Below are 15,850 nucleotides of genomic sequence, written 5' to 3' on the forward strand. Positions count from 1 at the left end.
CAGGTCGGGGAGGGAGGTCAGGTCGGGGAGGGGGAAGTCAGGTCGGATCCAGTCCTGGGGCGAGAGTAGAGTCGGGTCGAGTCGGGTGGGAGCGGGAGCGGCAGCGGCAGACGCAGACGGGTCGAGTCGGGTCCGGTGCGGTCGGGGGGGGGAGGGGGGGGAAAGCAGGAGCGGGAATCGGCAGGAAGCAGGAGCTGGCCGTGGGAGGAGCCTTATTCACGCAGCCCCAGTGAGGCTATTCGGCCAGGGCTAGGGGCTGCGTGCTTCGGTCCCCTCCCACACAGTTTCGGGCGCCTGGAGCTACTGCACTTGCGTGCCCACTGTAGCGCGCATGGGCAGAGCCCCCGGCACTGTTTTCGGCGCAGGGTCCTAGCTCCGCCCCCTACAGCTCCTGCTGCGCCGCGCCGAGGGCCAGAGGACCTGCAGGGAGGTAGAGAATACGGAGGGTTTTTTTAGGCGCAATTTGTGTCGCGAAAAACGGGCGCCCAGCTCGGAGGGGCGCCCGTTTTTTATCGTGTGGAAACTTGGGCCCATTGTGAGCACTAATAAACGCCTTGGCGCCGCCGGCTGCAAGCCGCTTGGTCCCGCTACTTCTTCTGTCGAAGTCGACAAAGTGACCACAACTGTCAGAGGGATGCAAGGGGCATCCTCCTCTGTTTCCACCTCTGGCTTGGTGGTCTCGTGTGCTTTCTCGTACTCCTCACCACCCGTGGTGATGAGCACCTCCAATGGCGCTGGTGCTGTTGCTGGTGCAGGGGCAGATGAGGGTGTGGCCTCCCTTTGCGCCTCTGGTGCTGGCGACCTGGAAAATATAATTGAGCTTATTGAGATTATTAGAACAGAAGGGTACACATGAATCTTGCACTGCGCTGGCATATGTAGGAGGCAAAGCACTACTACAATAAATGTGACCGAGAGACGTTACAGATTAATGTATCATATGGTAGTACATATGGTAGTGCCTCTATGTGAAATTCAGTGCCCCAGAGAGCTGTGGAGGCTGGATCAGTCGGAGATAGACAGAATGATAAGGGAGTGAAGGTTTATGGGGAGCGGGCAGGGAAGGGGCCAGATGGCCTGCTCCTGCTCCTATTTCTTATGTTCTTATGTTGTTAACCTGAGAGTAGCACAGAAGCTGCATGCATAACATGACATCATTCGTATATTATAATGAAATGACGTTACATTACTTTAACATTGCTTTACACTTTACTCACATGACGCAAGGGAGGGTTCTGCAATTCCACGGGTGGTGGCCGAGCGACTGTGTGTTGGGACAAGTGCCAGCGCACATTCCTCCAGGTCTGTCAGCTCACTGCAGTTGTTAGATATCTTCCTCTGCAAATATGAAAGAGCATGGCATAAGCTAATTGACTAGATACTATCATGGAAAGACGTTTGCAACGTTATATGCAAATAGGGTTTGTATTCACAATTGATGTATGGTTATAACAAAGATCATATTTAGGATCCAATGCTTGACACAAACATCTCTCTCGACTACAATCTCCATTGAAGGTCCCCCGGGGGTGGTGGGAATCAGGATAGCTGGTGAGCTCGGCAATGACAGGAGCTAATGTCACAAAGTGACCCAGGGCAGACAGTGAGCCAGGGCAGCTCTCCCCCAATCCAGGCAGGGTCACTGTGTACGTGACGGCAGCCCGAGAGACTGGCACAGTCTGGGTAAAGGTGACCGGACACATTTTATGCAATAATGACCAACTTAATTTCAATTCGGGAGATTTACATATTATGTGGATCATTACAATTTAAAATACATGGGAAAAAAAACAGTAAAAGGAATATTATTTGAATGGGGAGAAATTGCAACATGCTGCAGTGCAGAGGGACCTGAGGGTCTTTGTGCATGAATTCCAAAAAATTAGTTTGCAGGTGCAGCAGGTAATCAGGAAGGCGAATGGAATGTTGGCCTTCATTGCGAGAGGGATGGAATACAAAAGCAGGGAGGTCCTGCTGCAACTGTACAGAGTATTGGTGAGGCCACACCTGGAGTACTGCATTCAGTTTTGGTCACCTTACTTAAGGAAGGATATACTAGCTTTGGAATGGTTACAGAGACGATTCATTAATCTGATTCTGGAGAAGAGGGGGTTACCTTATGATGATAGATTGAGTAGACTGGGTCTTTACTCGTTGGAGTTCAGAAGGATGAGGGGTGATCTTATAGAAACATTTAAAATAATGAAGGGGATAGACAGGATAGAGGCAGAGAGGTGTTTCCACTGGTCGGGGAGACTAGAACTAGGGGGCACAGCCTCAAAATACGGGGGAGCCAATTTAAAACCGAGTTGAGAAGGAATTTCTTCTCCCAGAGGGTTGTGAATCTGTGGAATTCTCTGCCCAAGGAAGCAGTTGAGGCTATCTCATTGAATATATTCAAATCACAGATAGATAGATTTTTAACCAATAAGGGAATTAAGGGTTATCGGGAGCGGGTGGGTAAGTGGAGCTGAGTCCACGGCCAGATCAGCCGTGATCTTGTAGGGTGGCGAAGCAGGCTCGATTTGCTATATGTCCTACTTCTGTGCCTAATTCTTATGTTATTCTGTTCTTATGTTCTTATTAATGTTGGGGAGGTCTAGAACCAGGGGTCACAGTCTGGGAATGGGGGTGGGCCATGTGGGACCGAGATGAGGAGAAGCTTCTTCACCCAGAGTGTGGTGAACCTGTGGAATTCTCTGCCGCAGAAATTTGTTGAGGCCAATTCACTGGATGTGTTTGGCGAGGGGGGGACGGGGGGAGTTAGATGTGGTCCTTGCTACTGGGGGGATCGGGGGGGCACGCTGAGAAAGCAGGAATGGGGTACTGAGGTTGCATGTTCAGCCATGAACTCATTGAATGGCGGTGCAGGCTCGAAGGGCCGAATGGCCTACTCCTGCACCTATTTTCTATGTTTTTATGTTTCTATACTTATTCTTGCTGAAGCAACCAGGCTGTTCCAGCACTTCCGGCACTAATCGTACCCCCTTGCCACGTCGCCGATCTCGCCCCAAATCTTGCGGTACACCCGGGGTTGAGGTTTCCCATACCCACCCTGTGTTAATTTGGCCCACCAGGATTGCACTTCTTGGACGAGGGCCTCGTTCGCCTCGTCCGATAAAGGCTTTGCCCTCCTCCTCCCGCCCACCCCCCCCTCCACATCATGCACACTAATTTCACTGCCTGATGATGACATTTTCTCTTATCTTTATCTCTTTTTATCTCTTTTGTATCTCTTTATCTCTTGCTCTCAATCTGCCTTCCTCCTCTCTCTCTATCCTCTCTCTCTCCCCCCCTTTGCCTTCTGCGAATGAGTGGATGACCCCTGACCTCCTGAATCACGGGAAAACTTGCTTGCAAAAAAAAAGGATGCGCAGAAAGCCGTTGCTACGGAAGCCTTGCCTTCCACATCATTGAGGCCCATTTCGCATCGCTGGGCTATCGCTGGGCTATCGCCCCCCCGAAAAAAACAAAAGGAGCAATCCCAAAAATGGGCAATGTTCCACCGATCCTGAAGGTTGAAATATTGCTAAGGCTGGAACATTTTTGGGTCCTAGTGGGAAAGTGGAAAGTCCAGCCTACAGAGTGCATCGTTAGTCAGTGTACAACGTGTCAATTGGTAAGCAAGAAACCACCATCAGTACCATTACAGCCATGAAAATGGCCTCCCTGGGTGTGGCAAAGGTTGCATGTAGATTTTGCTAGAAGGACAACCATTTTTTATTGTGATTGATAGCTATTCAAAATGGGTCGAGGTATTTCCGATGCGGAAAATAACATGTAAAATACTAAACAAGTTGTGAAGATTGTTTTCTTCATATGGCCTTCCAGAAAAAATTGTGTCTGATAATGGCTGCAATTTTGTTCAGAAGAATTTGCACAGTTCATGAACAGAAATACCAAAGTTCCACCTAATGGTGCAGCAGAGCGCATAGTACAAATCGTAAAACGTGCCCTCATCAAGCAAATGTTGGATCCAAATCCAAAGAAATGGCAGTTATCATTGGACCACAAATGAGCAAATTTTCTAATTACTTATCGTAGAACACCAGCAGAGTTGTTTCTCAAATGACAGCCATGAACCAGGTTCTCATTGTTAAAGCCGAACTTGGCACAGTCAGTAGAAGAGAAACAATAAGGATAGAAAGAGAATCATGATAGAGGTAGAGTAAGAGAGATAAGTGTAAAATTGAATCAGAAGATTAGAGTGAAGAACCATCACCATAAATGGTTAAAATGGTTACCAGCAAGAATGGTGAAGATATGTGGCCCTTGCACATATTTGGAAAGATGTTTGATCAAGGAAAGGTTAAATTTGTTCACGTTGATCATATTTTATCTACAGATATAGAAGGAGTTGAAAGTTGGAATGATTTGATTATTTCTGATGAGTCAGATAATCATGTTACCAGTAGAGTACCAGTTACAAATCTTACACATGTACATTGGGAAAATGCTGGAGTCCATTATTAAGGAAGCAGTAGCGGGACATTTGGAAAAGCATAATTCAATCAAGCAGAGTCAGCATGGTTTTATGAAAGGGAAATCATGTTTGACAAATTTGCTGGAGTACTTTGAGGATGTAATGAGCAGGGTGGATCGGGGGAACCAGTGGATGTGGTCTATTTGGATTTCCAGAAGGCAGTTGATAAGGTGCACAAGATAAAAGCTCACAGGTTTGGGGGTAATATATTAGCATGGATAGAGGATTTGCTAACTAACAGAAAACAGAGAGTCGAGATAAATGGGTCATTTTCCGTTGGCAAACAGTAACTAGTGGGGTGCCGCAGGTCCTCAATTATTTATAATCTATATTAATGACTTGGATGAAGGGATTGAGTGTAATGTAGCCAAGTTTGCTGATGATACAAAGATGGGTGGGAAAGCAAATTGTGAGGAGGACACAAAAAATCTGCAAATGGATATAGGCAGACCAAGTGAGTGGGCAAATTTGGAAGATGGAGTATAATGTAGGAAAATGTGAGGTTATCCACTTTGGCAGGAATAATAGAAAAGCAAATTAAAACTTAAATGGAGAAACATTGCTAAGTGCTGCAGTACAGAGAGACTTGGGGGTCCTTGTGCATGAAACACAAAAAGTTAGTATGCAGGTACAGCAATTAATCAGGAAGGCAAATGGAATGTTGACCTGTATTGCGAGGGGGATAGAGTATAAAAACAGAGAAGTCCTGCTACAACTGTCCAGGATATTGGTGAGGCCACACTTGGAGTACTGCATACAGTTTTGATCCCTGTATTTAAGGAAGGATATACTTGCATTGGTGGCTGTTCAGAGAAGGTTCACTAGGTTGATTCCGGAAATGAGGGGGTTGACTTATGAGGATAGGTTGAGTAGGTTGGGCCTATACACATTGGAGTTCAGAAGAATGAGAGGTGATCTTATTGAAACAAATAAGATAATGAGCGGGCTCGATAAGGTGTATGCAGAGAGGATATTTCCACTCATAGGGGAAAATAAAACAAGAGGACCTAGTCTCAGAATAAAACTGAGATGAGGAGAAATTTCTTCTCTCAGAGGATTGTAAATCTTTGGAATTCTCTGCCCCAGAGAGCTGTGGAGGCTGGATCATTGAATATATTTAAGGCGGAGATAGACATATTTTTGAGTGATAAGGGAGTAAAGGATTATGGAGAGCGGGCAGGGAAGTGGAGCTGAGTCCATGATCAGATCAGCCATGATCTTACTGAATGGCAGATCAGACTCGAAGGGCCAAATGGCCTACTCCTGCTCTTATTTCTTATGTTCTTATGTTCTTATAAACATGTCCAAGAGAAAGTCAGAATTTAAGTCTGCGTCCGAGTCAGGCAGACAAATACTCTGAAGTTGTAGAGGATCAAAATGTAGATCAAGGGTTACCCTTGGAGGAAAACTCTCCTCAGGCTCAGCCTAGAATGAGTCTAAGTTCGACACCATGTTTGGAAGCTTCTGTTCAAGAGCGAAGGTATCCTCTTTGAAACAGAAATCAAGTGGTTAAGTTTGATTTGTAAATATGGCAAAATAAGTCCATATATTTTGTTATGTATAACCATGCAAGTTATGTATAATGATTATTTTGTTATAATTACTTCTTCATTAAGGAGGGAGAAGTGTAATATAGTTCCACCTAGTGGACTGCTGCTCCACCTAGTGGAATGCTGTGGTAATGCAACTGCTGGTGTAAATACAATCAAAGCATCACAAGTTCCTGTAGAGCCATCTTACATGTGTGTGTTTGTGATGTTGTAAAGAATATATTACACCAAGGTTGGTGCTGGACTCCTCCATGCTCCTTGACATTGTATGCTGGTTTTCTGGGAGGCCACCCAATGCATCAAGCATTTAATTGTGAATTCCCATCAGCTTTCTTCTGTAGCCTACCCTATCAAAGTGCTCATCTGAATCCTCTACAGCAGAACTCGTGTATGACCTCGCCCTCAGGTGAGCTGGCACCTGCACTATCCTTGTCACCTGCCCTGTCTGTAAGCCACCCATGCCTGGTGTCCCACCATATGCAAATCTTGCCTCTAAGCTATCCTCTAAATTACGCGCAATTTCAATATCTGAGCTGCTGGCTGCATGTGAAATCGAGTGACGATGTTTCTTCATCATCACTGTCTTCTTCCTCTTCCACGTGTTTCTCTTGCACTCCCGCCTGACCAGGTTGCAGTTCTTGGATAGCTGAAAGGAGAAAGGCACAAGGTTAGGGTTGTGGTGCGGGGAGGGTGGAAAGCAAGAGGTGCATGCTTACATCATCAGCAGGTTTTGAATCAAAAGACATTGTGGGATGAGGAGGAACTGGGATGTGAGAAGAAGGATTAGGTGTGAGGATACTGTCACCTTCAATGGTAACAGCCCTGCCGCTGGCCACGGCCTCAGCGATGGCCACCCCAATGATTTCCCCCCACCGATTAGCTCCTGCTGCCATTGGTTATGTGCCAACTTGCAAGAGAGTGGGAAGTTTGTCAGTGAGTGTGGTGCAATGTGTTTGGGTGATGTGTCGGTCATGGTTGAATTGCTGGCAGTGTGTGCAAGGTGTGAGATGTGGGTGTGAGGCTTGCAGCAGTCCTATGTGTGAGGGTACAGTAAAGCTATCAATGAGAGGTATGAGTCCTAATTTATAGAGCGTGTTGGTAGGTGAGTGATGGGGGTGTGGTGTATTGAGCAGTGTGTGAGGCTAGTGGTGCAGTTGGCGGGATATGGCATTTGACGATAAATTCACTGACCTTGACCACTCGTGCATGGTTATTCAACTTCTTGCGGCGCTGCATCCAAGTCCTCAAGGCTTTACTCCTGGTGTTGACCATCATGATTTGCTGCTCCCACTGCCTTCATAAAGTTTGCCTGGAGGGCCTCCTGGCCCCTAGTAGATAGAGGACCTCACTCTACTTCCTCCACCAAGGCCTCCATGAAGCATCAGAGAGCGTATGCTCTCTTCCCGATTGCGCAATAATTCACTCTTTTTCCTGCTCGGTCTCTCTTCCAGAAACAATTCCAGCACCTGCTCCAACCAGAATGCACCTCCCCTTTAAGAGGTGCAAATCTGGCTTTAAGAGGTTCAGGCTAGCTTTAAGTGGTGCTAGCCTTGCACAATCTTAGGCCCCCTGCTGAGGCGTGCAGCTACTCAACAGCATGGTTAGCGCTGGCTGCACGCAACAATCATGTAAATCAGCAGGCAGCACGAAGTTGGCAGGATGCCTACATCAGTGGGTTAATCGCACATATAATGCCCATGCCCGTTTTCGGGGGCTATCGAATTTTTCCCCTTTTTTTTAGAAGAGTTAGCCGAGAAAACTGGGAGAGAAAACAAAAAAAGTACTGAGTATATCAAAGAGATTATCAAAGAAGTCCAGTTGAATTATTTTGTTCATGTAGAGAAAAATGAGATGCAGTAGGTCCCTGCAGGCACTTTGTCAGCCAACCAGATGCTATGACTTTGTTCCGTAATACTTTATGAAGTTCTATTCCTCTTCTCCAAATGACAGTAAAAGCTGTACCAACAAGTTTAGCAATTTTACACTTTAACTTGTTGAAATTCTGCTGATTACAGTGTGGGAAATTATCTTGGGTTTTTACTGCTCTTGCCACTTATGTTATAATGCTCTGCAATCACAATGTAAACAGAATTTCCATTTTTACATGACATTTTGTTAGCCAGTAAAAATCAAATATGAATAAAGATGATTAAAAAAATTATAAATCAACAAAGCTGGCTCTTAACTGACATGACCCTTGCATGCTATTAAACTTTCTGCTATTAATATGGAACCAAAATATTGCAGCATTGTAATAAATAATTCTTTAGTCATATATGGTAATTTAAAGTAGAATAACCCCAAAGGCACATCATATTATTTTTAACACCAATTTTATGAGGTAAGGCACCTATGGAGTGAAATTCCTATTTTAATAAAAACTGTGAGGATGCCTGCTTTTCTTCATAATTAATAAGCCGCTGGCAAAATCGTGGGAATGCACAGCTTTGAAATATACAATTTCTGAAGTTAACAATTTCTTGTTACTTACAAATAAAGACAGGCAGTCTCACAGTTTTTCAGTCAAAGAAAAATTTCACACATATCCATAGAAGATGCCAATCTGATGTTGATTTGCTCAAGTGTACGGAACATGTTTCACACGTTACAGTACACTGTACACAAAAGGAAGGTAGCAGTGCACATCTCTATATAGGATTTTACCATCTCGGAGGCATTTGATCCAAAATTATATAAAGATTGGTACAGTAGAAGGGATTATAATCTATGGGATCGCTTTCATCCACAGTAGCAAAGTTGACAGATGGGATCAGTGTATCCAAATTTTGCTCAGACAATCACATATCACAGAACTTTTCCACTTACATAAGGGTCTTTTAGATTGCACAAACCTACCTTTTAAAATGTGTTAGCATATATTGGGCCAGAGTTTGTTACACTTGCACTTGCCCATTGATTTCCTATTGGCTTTTGGTACTGGAAGTTGGCAATTTGGTGCTGCGCCCTCTACAAGGGATCTGACACCTGTGTGAACAGAGAAAGCAACGGTGTATCTCCTTAGCCAATCAGATTGAAGAATCATTGCTGAGCCGTGCAGTCTGAACAAGGGAGTGTCAGTTTGAATAGTTGATTCAATGCTAAATCATGTACAGAAAGCAAAATAAAGAGGGAAAGAAAGATGGGATTAAGAGAGAGAACAACGAGACAGAAAGAAAATGTTTTTAAAAAATCATTTAATTAAAAAAAAAATCAGCAACAATAATTAAAACCTGAAAGAATGAGACTCCACACTTGTAAAAGTTAATTTTCAGCAGCAGAGAGGTTGTTTGGCAGCAATTAAGACTTACCATACCATTAAAAACTTACTTACACCTGTAGTACGAATAATAGTTAGAAACAAACGAAAGGGAAGAGAGTAGAGCAGGGGTCAATAATTATGCTTTAGGCACTACAGCTAAAGGGAAAATTAAATGATGTAAAATACTTAAACCAGGAGAGAGAAATAAGAAACATGTGAGGAAAATATTAGAGCTGAAGAACAGGCTATGTTGTATGGCCCAAATAAGCATTCTTTATACAAACACATGGGACTAGAACCTCCACTTTTGTGCTGATTGCCCAAAAATGGGCGTTATTTCCGGCGTGGGTGGTAAAAAAGGGTTTTCAGATCGCCGGCTTCTCGCCCATTCTCAAAAGACCTAGATTACATTTTTGAAAATGGGCGTTACCACGAGCATTATCAAATGAGCGGTAACGTTACATTTTTTTGACCTTCTGCCATAAAGTGTGGCCATCCTTAGCAACGGCATGGCAATGCTCGATTCCCGCAATTCTGGAGGTCAAGGGTCACCATGATATGCGCAGAAGAGGAGACAGAGAGGGAGCTCAGAGGGACTGAAGGCGTGGCTGGGTGTGGTATGGCTGCTTTGGGAGGAAGGAGGGAGACTTTAGAGCGTCACAGCAAGTAGGGAAACAAAAATTAGCTGTTACCAGCCACATATTTGACTGAATTTCCCCGATAATGGAGCGAGAGGAGGAGGCATCACAGCACGCTGTGGAGACTGTCGCTGGAGAGAGCAGTGAGGTGGGAGAGGAGCACATCGGTGGCTGCAATAGAGCCAGGAGGTTCTCGGACGAGGCAAATGTCTCCCTCCTGCAGGAAGTCCAGTTACGCTGGGGTGATTTGACACAGGAAGGGCGTGGGAAGCAAACCCCAAAGGCCTACCAGAGGATATGGACCAAGATAGCAGAGGTGGTCTTGTCGGCGACCAACGAGGTGCGTGAGGGCAATCAATGCTGCAAACGATGGAATGACCTTGTGGGATCCGCAAGAGTAAGTAATACATTGATTTACATGTACTTATGTACTTATATAATTTGATTTGTAACAGTCATGAGTGACTATTAGCAGATGTGAGGTCTTGCACTTTTACCTGGAATGTTTTACTCAAGCCTGCTATAACGGTGTACGTCTTTAGGTAAAGAATGGTAATAATCATAATAATCATGATTACATCTGTCGGTCATGTGTTGTATCACTCTCTGTGACAGTACCTAGCAATGATATCATGCTATGATCTCATGCCATGTCGTCCTGTCACCTTTTACAGAAGAAGCTATCGACGATGAGGTCCAGGCAGAGGCGAACGGGTGAGGGGCCACCAGTCCCCAGCGACATCACTGACATAGAGGAGAAAGTGCTCGCACTCATGGGGAAGCACCCCCGGACAGCCATGGATGCATCTGCAAACCCTGAGGTGATGTCACGTGAGCAAAGCTTACACCATTGCGTCATATAAAGTTTATAGATGCCACACCAACTCATATCCGAACAATCATATATGATAGATGATTTCTAAAAGTGTCATAGAAATAATGCTGGCCTAATGAAAATCATTGCAATGCACAATTTGTTGATGGTCATGAAATGTGATGTCTGTGATGATTTTGATAGCGGTGGTGCTTTTGTCGTGTATATGCTGTGTGTAGCGCTGGACTCACCTTGTCACCCTAGCACCCCCTTCTCCTCTAATAACCTCATTTGTGTTTTGAAGCTCAGCCAGCAGCGTAGCCCCAGGCAAGACCACAGAGGCCAGAAGGTGGGGGTGTGGGGCAGGAGTCGGCGGACGATCCTACTGCATCTGGTGCTGAGGAGCTCCGATTGTCGCCCGTCAAGCGGCAGGGTCTGTTCTCCACAGATGAAAGCGCGGACTTCGAAGAACCTGCATCGCCATGCTCCAGAACCCATTCCACCCCAAGGCCATCTAGTGATCCTCTGGTCATTCCCACCTCCACTCTGGAGGTACCAGCCCCAAGCACCTCTCCACAGAGCACCCCATTTGTCCCCAGGACGGCGCCGACCCCGTGGAGCTCTCGTGGATGCGGCAGGTCTGTTCCACAAGCGCGACATGACAGCGGAGAGATGGTACAGTTGTCCAGGAGGACTGTAGACATTGGTGACCAGCTCATTGAAGCATTGGGGGGAATATCCCGAGAGCTGGCCACCATGACCAAGTACATTCCATGCATGGCGGAGTCCCTGGATGTCATAGCCAGGAACATTGCTGCCACAGGCCTCCCAGTGGTCCCCGAGCGCGTCATTCCACCCCTAGCTTCTGCACCACCACTGCGAACGACAGATAAGAGCAAGGACCAAGATCCTGCTTCTGTATCAGAGAATGTTGCCCCTTCTGCACCCCCCACTCCTGTACCTGTGCAACCACCACATCTGCCTTCATCCCCCCCAATGAGGCACCACCAGAGGAGCTCCTTGGCCAGGCGACGCAGAGCGAGGAAGGGAAGGGATAGAGATGGGGAGAAGAAGGAGAAGGGGGAAGGAAAGTGAGGTGCATGTGCGTAGGTGATGGCTGTGTTATTTCATCTCAGTGTATGCAATTTGTTGCAATGTATGGGGGCTGGGGACCACGCTCCTGCTTTGCCTTTGTATTCTGCGTTGCTGGACATGTTGAACATGTGATTTATATCAATGATGGAAAAAGTGGGGTGTGGGCAGGGGTTGGGTGTTATTGGCTGTGATACTTATGATTTCAGACCAATGTTGGTATTAAACTTTTGTTATTGAACATAACCTTGTTGCGCATTGTCTCAGATAGCTGGACAGTTACACATTGGTAATTCCTTACCTTGAAAGGGTTATATCCAACTTAACATCAACCAACATAAACTTTAACTGGCACCAAGTTGATGGGCAGCATTGATGTCTGAGCTGCACACAAGCAGCAGTGTGTCAGCGTTGTCACTCACATCAGCACTCTTTCAGACAAATCTTTTAGATATCAGCTTATCAGCTCCTCACGTAAGAGTGGGATTTAACAAATGCCAGCCGTTCTTTCCAATTCGTTCCATTTTTTGTGGGCGGTTTTTTGAGCGCGTGATATTATGGGCGATATGTGTGCGAGGTGGTGAAATTGATGATGGCCGATCTCCATGGCCGCTAGTTTGGGTAAATATGCTCTTTACGGGGGTTAATATTGAATCTCAGCGTTAATTCTATGCGGAAGGTAACGCTGGGCGATATTATGGGTGTTGATTTCGCCCATTCTGCTGAATCCGCCCCAGAAAAGTGGGTGGGCAGTAATATTTATTCCCGACGTTAAGCACATTGGAAAAATAACGTTCGCTGATAAATCTCCTAAAAGAGCCTGTCAGTTTCCATTTTGTGCTAAAATGGGTGATATATGGGCATTATACGTCATTTCAGTGGTAATATGGGCGTTAAGTGGCCGTTAAACATGCAAAAGAAGTGGAGGTTCTAGCACATGGCGTATAAGCAATAAATTGAATGAACTGCAGGTGTGAATTCAAATTGGATGGTATGACCTGGTAGCCATTACTGAGACATGGCTGCAAGACGGTTAGGACTAGGAACTAATAGTAACAGGTGATAAGCGGGCCGAAATTCAGGGTCCTGATAAGGGCTGTTACCGCCGGAATGTGGCGGCCAGATGGCAGAATCCAATAGCTGCCACGAGCCAAATTCAGCAGGGGGGTTTTTCTAGCTGTCTCCATTTCTGCCCCGCCACTGCCAAGCGGCCGTAAGTGCATCATCAGTGCACTTACTGCTGGGTCCACCCACGTCTGTCGATAATCAGGCCGAAAAATGCAGTGCCCACCAAGCGGTGGCCCTGACAGCTTTTTTTCTGTCGGTGCACCTTTCATTCCCTCTGTCCTGTGTGGTGGCCATTAAAGGCAAGGCCCAATGCCACCGCCGCCATTTTATATTTTTTGCCGGCCGACTTCCATGTCAGCCGGACTATTGTGCCCCCTGGTTCAGCTGGGCCACCAACAGGCAGCTGGCACCCCCTCTTGGGTGCCAGGCCACTTGCCTGGCCGACACCCTCCCAGGTGTACCAGTGGCCAATCCTAAAGATTCACCGATTCTCTCCCCGTTAAAGGAGGGGAGATACGTAGTGATGCAGATGTGCAATAACATCACCACCACTCTACTGCTGAGTGACAGTGGCGGAGAATCCATCCCACCTCCACTTCCACCCCTCACCAGCACTTACTGCCGCACTTCTGCCCCCATTATGACCGATTTCCGGTCCACTCAGAAAAAAAAGACAAAGGGCTAGACTTTCCATTATTTTTGCATGCATACCGCCCATTTAATATCCATTTTAAAGCTGAAATGAGGTATAACGCCCATATATCGCCCATTTAGCCACAAAATGGAAACTTACGACCATTTCTCAGTCACTTATCGCCAAGCCTTACGTTTGGCATGAACGTAACGCAGATAAAAAATAATACCGCCCGCCCACCTTTTTTGGGCAGAAAGATCAGAATGGGCGAAACCAACGCCAATATCGTCCAGCGTTACTTTCGACACGTAATTAACGCCGAGATTTAATAATATCGCCCGACCACTTTTTTTTGGCGTAAAGATCACATTTGCTGAAACTAACGCTCAGAAAATCGCCCAGCATTACTTTCGGCACCTCGCACACATCTCGCCGACAATATCGCTCGTCGAAAAATTCACTGTGAAAAAGTTGCTCTCATCTGAACTAATCACAGTGGTATGGACGCCATTTTCTAAATCGCAGTTCGCATCATTTAAAAGGCTGCTTAAACTGGGAGTTATTGGATGTATTCTGGAGTTCTTTTAAGATGATGTGATCATCTGAATAAACATCTTATCATACATTAGAGGATTGGCATTTACTTTAGGTGTCTTAGTGAGGACATTTATTGTTTGTGAACAATCGAAGTAATACTGATAGTTATTGGAATGGGACCTGTCATTTCTCAGCCTGTCTTGATGAGTACGCACATGCTGCAGACTAGAGATGGCAGAAGATATATTCGACAGCATTATGTGCCCAATCTAAGACGTTCCAGGCTGATGAGGAGGACCAGACCTTACACCCCCCGCACTGACAGGGAGAAGCGGTCTTACCTTAACTTGTCCAATAACACCTGCCTTAGGAGACTGCGCTTCCACAAGGAGGTTATCAGTGAGACATGCCCCCCACCTGCTTGCCTCTGCTTGGCCCTATTCTCAAAAGCTTCTTCTGTAAAAGATAACAACAGCACGACATGCCATGAGATCATTGCATGTTATCATTGCTAGGTACTGTCACAGAGACTGATACAATGCATAACCGACAGATGTAATCATTATTATAATGACAATTATCATTCTTTACCTAAAGACATACACCGTGACCGCAGGCTTTGAGTACAACCTTCCCGGTATAAGTGCAAGACATCACATCTGATTTTAATCACTCATTACAGTTACAATTCCAATTATATAAATATGTAAGTACATGTAAATAAATGTAATACTTACTCTGACGGATCCAACAAGGTCCTTCCATCACTTGCGGCATTTGTTGCCCTCACGCACCTCATTGGTCACCGACAAGATCACCTCAGCTATCTCGGCCCATATCTTCTGGTAGGCCTTTGAGGTGGGTTTCCCACGCCCTCCCTGGATCAATTGACCCCAGCGTGACATGACCTGCTGCATGAGGGAGGCATTTGCCTTGTCCAAGAACCTCCTTGCTCTTTTGCATCCTCCAATTGTTCCTCTCCCAGCTCACTGCTTTCATAAGCGTCCTCAGTCTCCACAGCTTGCTGGGTCGCCTCCTCCATCCCTTCCATGTTAAATATTAATTTTTTCCACAAAAACTCGGTGCCAACTACCTTCTTTGTGCTTAGTAGGCTTTTTGCTGCTGGTGAATCTCCCTTGTGCCTCCCACAACAGCCAAAGAAGCATACACCCACACACGCTTTCAGTCCCTCTCTGCTCCCTCTCTGTCACCTCTTCTGCGCATGTAATGATGACCCCTGACCTCCTGAAATGCAGGAAATGAGCGTTGCCATGCCGTTGCTATGGTCAGCAACATTTTACTGCAGAAGGTCAAAAAAATTTAACGCTAACAACCATTTCAGATCACTCGCGGTAACGCCCATTTTCAAAAATGTAAAGTTAGGGTTTTGAAAATGGACGATAATCCGGCGATTTCAAAACCCATTTTTACTGCCCATGCTGGAAATAACGCCCATTTTTGGATGATCTGCACAAAAGTGGAAAGTCTAGCGCAAAGACCTGAATATCAATCAAGAGTCAACCTCTTCCGAAACGGTGGTAAAAGCACTTAAAAAACGGTAATTGCACCAGCTTTCTGGCGGGCCTGAATTTCGGCTCCAAGATCGAAGGAAAGATAGGAAAAATGGCAGAGGGGAGGAGTAGCCTTAGTGATTAAGGATGAAATAACTTCAATGATAAGAGAGGAAGTAAAGAGAAGTAAGCAGGCAGTGGAGACTTTATCGGTACAATTAAGAAATAGGAAAACATTTAATACCATAGTGGGAGTTGTATATA

At 45.7% G+C, this 15,850-nt stretch overlaps 1 long non-coding RNA gene across 1 annotated transcript; it reads right to left on the reverse strand.

The window, feature by feature from the left end:
• Positions 1-747: 747 nt before the first annotated feature.
• LOC139263898 (uncharacterized) lies at positions 748-9,004 on the reverse strand. Its single transcript, XR_011593244.1, has 3 exons — positions 8,890-9,004; positions 1,218-1,338; positions 748-802 (listed from the first exon to the last, which is right to left on the reverse strand). It is a non-coding gene; the product is annotated as an uncharacterized lncRNA (long non-coding RNA).
• Positions 9,005-15,850: the final 6,846 nt, after the last annotated feature.

This window comes from Pristiophorus japonicus, chromosome 5, assembly GCF_044704955.1.
Source record: "Pristiophorus japonicus isolate sPriJap1 chromosome 5, sPriJap1.hap1, whole genome shotgun sequence".
Taxonomy (NCBI): domain Eukaryota; kingdom Metazoa; phylum Chordata; class Chondrichthyes; family Pristiophoridae; genus Pristiophorus; species Pristiophorus japonicus.